At 37.0% G+C, this 6,919-nt stretch overlaps 1 pseudogene; it reads left to right on the forward strand.

Annotated features, from left to right (window-relative positions):
- The first annotated feature begins 3,653 nt into the window (after positions 1-3,653).
- On the forward strand, positions 3,654-6,801 carry LOC110286335 (prohibitin 1 pseudogene; annotated as a pseudogene).
- Positions 6,802-6,919: the final 118 nt, after the last annotated feature.

Below are 6,919 nucleotides of genomic sequence, written 5' to 3' on the forward strand. Positions count from 1 at the left end.
GAACACACATACCTAATATTTAAAGCTAACATCCATAAATAAAAGAAATCATGTTTGTCACTTTGTATCTCATCATGTTTATAATGTTTCCAGCTCAATCCATTTACCTATTGCTATGTGGATGGATTAAAGTCCTACTCCACAAGATACCTGGCACCATAATCAGGGCCAAGAACATCTGACTAGATAGGTTGTGAACAATACAGGAGAGTGTACTACTATTATTCTGATAAAAGGAACTAATATTAAAACAATTCCTAAAGACTTATTCATTATACCCATATATTAGTGCCACAGACTCAAGCCTATTTAGGGAACTTTTTTTAGGGAATACAAAGGGACATTTATTTGCTTTAAACTTGATATTTTGAGTATCTTACTGGTTTATCAGTCAAGGAAGGAGAGTGCTTGTTCAAGAAACATTATTAAGAACCTATTAACCATCTAGTCTACCTACAAAAGACAGTCAATTCCTCATTCAATTACCATCTGGAGCCATACGACTCTAAAACATCTGTTAGTGACAACATCTTCTTCCTAGTTGAGAAGAGACAAGCTGATATTACAAAGCTCAAAACAGAGAAGGAAAAAATAGTGGCTCGTCATGAGTGTTAAAGTACTCTGAATGAGGGGGGAGAGACAAAGTGACATTGTATATAGATATCAATTAACACAAAGATCCACAACTGGTCAATGTACAGAGAATATGTGACTGATGAGTACTCAGCCCTAAATTATATATCTATAGCATATTCTCCCCTCTCAAGCTTCAGGAAACATTATGGAATAATGAGAAAAAGATTCTTAGAGCCAAAGGCAGAGAATGTCTGCAAGAAAACATATTTTCCTAGACACAATGTGGTAATTGCACATATAAACTCAAAACAGATGTGATAACAGTATCAAGACCTCAAAACAAATAAAACCCTAGCATGTAAGAAAGTGGGAAGAAAGCCCTACTCCTAGCTGAGCTGTAATTGGCTGTTGCTATTATACTTAATACTATTTTACCATAAAAAGGAATGAAATATGACATCTATGGTACAAGTTAAATTTTAAAATATTATTCTGAGTCAGTATAGTCACACATGAAAAATTATGTATTATATGAATCCATTTATATGAAATATCTAGAATAGATAAAACTCAGAGAAGAAAAGCAACTTTGTGAATTTAGAGACTTAACAAATATGAGTTTTCCATTGAGTAGTTGAAAATAATTTATGGCTAGATGGGAGTTATGGTTGCACCTATTTTAAATGTAAAAGCCATCTACTTTGTGATGTACCAAAATATGTCTTTTACATTACCATGATGGAATGCATATACAGTAAAAACCATAATACACATTTTGAATTCAGGCTACCAATATGTAGTATGATAATCTCTTTTTTTGTGATATTCAGCAGTAATATTGAGCTCCATGACAGCCCTGCAACCATGGCAACAATAAACAATCTATACTCTTCAGAGTTCTGTTCCTACGAAGTTATTAAATTAGCATGTATTAAATTCATATTTGACTTACGATATTTTAAAATTACCATGAGCTTAATATGATGTAACCTCATCATAAATGAAGTACTCGATGCTGCTGAGCTGTCCACTTTAACAGGATTACTTCTATATTATGAAATTTTTGCATCAGTCTAAAAATAACTTATCCTCGAACTCTATTAAAGCCATGTGAACCAAATGAATGGACTGGAACCTTTTATTAGTCAGAATTTTATACAGGAAAAGAACCAATATAGTGAACATATATTACAAGGGAAATTCACTAGATTGGCTTACCCAATTCAGGCTGGGTAGTATAAGTGACTATCTGCATGCTAGGCAGTCTGAGACCCTAGTAATTTCTACAGTAGCATACAAATCTAGATGTCTCTACTCTGGCCATACTCTCGTGCTGACTCCATGGAAGATTCCTAGAGAGTCCTTGGTCTTTAGGATACACTGTAAGGCTGAAGAAACTGGGTTCCAATGTCAGTGAAGATGGCAGCAATACAAGTAGATAAAAAGATACTTACCAGCAAGAAACCAAGGTGTGTATGAAAAAGAAGTACTGCTTTCCCCTTGGATCCCTTTATACATGAGCTGTCACCAGAGTGTTCTATCTGTTCTTGAGGTATTTTCTCCCTATAGCTAATCATTTTTTTAAAAAAAACATCTTATAAAGTCACCTAGAGCTGTATAAAATGGATGTCAATTATTGTAAAGTAGACCTACAATTAATTGCTTATCATTCCTGTATCATTACTTTCTTGAATATGGAGAGGTATTATTACATCAGTGCAAACATTGCAGTGGGGGGGAGTTAAAAACAAAATAAACCTTAAAACATGTTTTGTGCTATTGTTGAGTTCATAATGTAATTCAAACAATATGGGCATAAAATTTTTCAATACTAGTGAACAAATGGGCCAATCTGAAAAACATAACACAATGGCTGTATGTGGTTTTCATGAAAGATAGCCATAGTGTGTGCTTTTTCATAGATCCTCAGTAACAGGATCAGTAGCATTACTTTAGTAAAGGAAGAAATTCATTATGAAAAAATTTTCATATGATTATATAGACTGAAACATTCATAGTTTTCAAGCTGGAGACAGAGAAGCTAATGCTACAGACATCCCAGGAAGAGAGCTAATAATTTGAATTTCTAATGTCAAAAGAAAGCTGTTGTAGTACCTAAAGTAGAAGTGCAGGGGGCAAAGGGGCATATTCCCTGCCTTTTCTATCTTTACATCTCTAAGATCTACACTGTTCTTCCCTCCCCACCCCCTAGTCTCACTTGCATCATTGTGCCCGAAGTGTGTTGAAAAAAACTCAATACTCATTTCAGAACAACTGAGCAGCAGAAATAAAACAGGAAGCCAGTCACCATAAATTTCAACACCTCATTTGGTAAAGAGGAAATTGAGGCCCAGAAGACATAGTGATTTGTGTGAAGTTTTAGCAAATGAGCAGGAAAACACACAGTTGATTTTAAGAGGCCAGACCAGTGTTCTTTTTTTTTTTCCTCTAGCAGCATTGCTCCTCTGCAAACTATCAGCAAAATTTCAGTTACCAGAACAGGCCCATTAGCACAACATCTAAGCTACTGAGGAGAAAGACATGGTCCAGAAGTCAGTCTTAGAAAATAGAGGCAATTCGACTTCTCATTAGAGTAACTATTACCACTTTGCTAGATCCAGATCTATTATTGCTCCTGCAGAGGACTGGGGTTTAACTCCTCATCCCATCATTGTGGTTCACAATTATCTGTAACACCAGCTCCAGGGTATCTGCTGCCTTCTTCTGAAATCCACAGGCACTAGGCATGCAAGTAGTACATAGACATACATACAGTCAAAATTCACATCCACACATCACTAAATCTAAATGAAAATTCAACACTGAATTGTTTCACCATATGGAGAAGAGACTGCAACAAGAAAATAGTATTTCCAAGTTTTGTCACCATCCACATCTTCCAGACTGCAAACCTATTTATAAGTACAATAAATTAAATATTAAAAACATTAAAATCATATAAAAGCATATAATGATAAAGTCATCTGTGGTAATACAACTTCACATGACATAGACTGCCAATACTAAGGTACCTGTCACATCTGAAAAGTACTGCCTGTGGCAGAAAGAGTTGTAATATGTATTTTCTCTCCACCTCATACCAGAGCTACAAGGTAAGAAATTATAGCTTCAATTACTACTGAGGAAATAAAGTCTTGGAAAAACCAAATAACTCACTGAAAATCAAATAATTAGTGATTGAGTTGACATTTAACCCCATGGTGCACAAAATCTGCAACCCCACAGTTTCCTTTGGTATTACATTACTAAGAATGGGTAAAATAAACAGTCCCTCAGAGTCAGAGCACAAATGTAACACAGACGACGTGAAATGGTCTCTTTGACAGAGTAAGCCTTGATTCACTATCTTATTCTAATGAAAATTTTGATATCTGCAGCTTATGATAATTATGCCATGATTTTCCATGTGAAGTATTCCTACATTAATAAGCTTTTAAGGAAACTAAGAAGTGATTTTTAATTGGAATATTATAATAAAGAACCTAAAAACATGTGTTATACCTCCATGGGGAAAATCTCATGGGCCTTCACCAGAATTATTCCTCCCTGGGAATGAGCCTCCTAATTGGTTATCAAACGCAGGTGGTCAGCCTTAAAATGCAAATGGACTCGGCAAATCATATTTATATATTTATTTGTATATATCTTTCTTTGTGTGTAACAATAATAAAGAAAAGAAGGACATGAATTATAAATGAAATGGGAGGAATGACATGGGAGGGGGTTGGAGGGAGTGGAAGCAGAAGAAAGAATGATATAATACTATACCAAAATGTCATCCCTGAAAATCTACAAATAAAAAAACAGACTGTGAAGATTGTACTTATATGTTTATGGGCACATGCATATATGAAATATATGCAACAATAAGGAAAGTGTATGGATATATGAGAGTGTTTTGGAAGTGAAAAAAAGAAATCGATAAAATTATATTATTATTTCAAAAAATAATAAAAATAAAACATTGTAAAATGTAGAAACTAAACCCCAAAAAGGAATTGTGACACACTGAAGATCTCAAAGTGACCTTTCTTTAAAATGTTGATATATGGATGTTGTTTATCACTCCATTTTCCTATATAGGAAATGCTGTCTTAGGTAGATCAATGGAACAGAATTGAAGACCCAGAAATGAAACCACACACCTATCGTCACTTGATCTTTGACAAAGAGCTAAAACCATCCAGTGGAAAAAAGACAGCTTTTTCAACAAATGGTGCTGGCTTAACTGGTGGTTATCCTGTAGACGAATGCGAATTGATCTATTCTTATCTCCTTGTACAAAGCTCAAGTCTTATAGGATCAAGGGACTCCACATAAAACCAGAGACTCTGAAATTAGAGGAGAAAGTGGGGAAAAGCCTCGAAGATATGGGTACAGGGGGAAAATTCCTGAACAGAACAGAAATGGCTTGTGCTATAAGATCTAGAATCGAAAAATGGGACCTCATTAAATTGCATAGCTTCTTTCTGTAAGGCAAAAGACACTGTCAATAAGACAAAAAGGCCACCAACAGATTGGGAAAGGATTTTTGCCAATCCTAAATCTGATAGGGAACTAATATCCAATATATACAAAAAACTCAAGAAGCTGGAATCCAGAAAATCAAATAACCTCATTAAAAAATGGGGCACAGAGTTAAACAAAGAATTCTCAACTGAGGAATACCAAATGGCTGAGAAGCACCTAAAAACATGTTCAACATCCTTAATCGTTAGGGAAATGCAAATCAAAACAACCCTGAGATTCCACCTCACACCAGTCAGAATGGTTAAGATCAAAAATTCAGGTGACAGCAGATGCTGGTGAGGATGTGGAGAAAGAGAATCATTCCTCCACTTCTGGTGGGATTGCAAGCTGGTACAACCACTCTGGAAATCAGTCTGGCAGTTCCTCAGAAAATTGGATATAGTACTACGGAAGGATCCAGCAATACCTTCCCTGAGCATATACCCAGAAGATGTTCCAACTGGTAATAAGGGCACATGCTCCACTATGTTCATAGAAGCCTTATTTATAATAGCCAGAAGCTGGAAAGAACCCAGATGTCCTTCAACAGAAGAATCGATACAGAAAATGTGGTACATTTACACAATGGAGTACTACTCAGCTATTAAAAGCAATGAATTTATGAAATTCTTAGACAAATGGATGGATCTGGATGGTATCATCCTGAGTGAGGTAACCCAATCACAAAAGAACTCACATGATATGCACTCACTGATAAGTGGATATTAGCCCAGAAACTTAGAATACCCAAAATACAACTTGCAAAACACATGAAACTCAAGAAGAAGGAAGGCCAAAGTGTGGATACTTCATCCCTCCTTAGAATGGGGAACAAAATACCATGTGGAGATCAGAGTGAAAGCACATCTGAGTGGATGCAACAGAAGGAATCATGGCTGCCAAACTGAGTCTAGTTTGTCTTGGCGTTAGCAATTATAGGATCTGTGATAAACTCTGCTTTATATAGTATGGATGCTGGGCACAGAACTGTCATCTTTGACCTACTCACTTTCTCATCCTTTGGGTACAGAAACCAATTATTTTTGACTGCCACTGTCAACCATGGAATGTATCAGTCATTACTGGAAGCAAAGATTTGCAGAATGTCAACATCACACAGTGCGTTCTCTTCCAGCCAGTAGCCATCCAGCTTCCTCGTATCTACACCTGCAAGAGCGAGGACAATGTTGAGCAAGCGCTGCTGTCTATCACCAGGGATCCTCAAAGTAGGTGATGGCTTGGTTCGATGCTGAATAGTTGATTACTCAGTGAGAGCTGATCTCCAGGCAGGTGAATGATGACCTCACAGAATGAGCCGCAACATCTGAGCTCATCTTTGATGACCTGTCCTTGACAAAATGAGTTCATAGAGGCAGTAGAAGCCAAACAGGTGGCTCAGAAGGAAGCGGAGATAGCCAGATTTGTGGTGGAAAAGGCTGAGCAGTAGTAGGCAGCAGCCATCATATCTGCTAAGGGTGACTCCAAGGCAGCTGAGCTGATTACCAACTCGCTGGTCATAGTAGGTGATGGCATGATTGAGCTGTGAAAGCTGGAACGTGCTGAGGACTTGTGTACCGGCTCTGCTGCTCTGGGACCACCACCTACCTGCAGTCTGTCCTCCTCCAGCTACCCCAGGTAGGCCTACCATGCTTCACCTTCTTGGGCCACTCAGACCACCTCAATCATTCTGAATGATGCCTTCCTTCTCCTCCATTCCAGAAACCACTTGAAATTTAATGATTGGCTTAAAGTGAAGGAAATAAAAGTAAAATCACTTCAGATCTCTCAATAACAACAATAACAGCAACAATAA

The sequence above is a fragment of the Mus caroli genome, unplaced genomic scaffold (assembly GCF_978045245.1).
Source record: "Mus caroli unplaced genomic scaffold, Mus_caroli_1 scaffold_5, whole genome shotgun sequence".
Classification (NCBI taxonomy): Eukaryota; Metazoa; Chordata; class Mammalia; order Rodentia; family Muridae; genus Mus; species Mus caroli.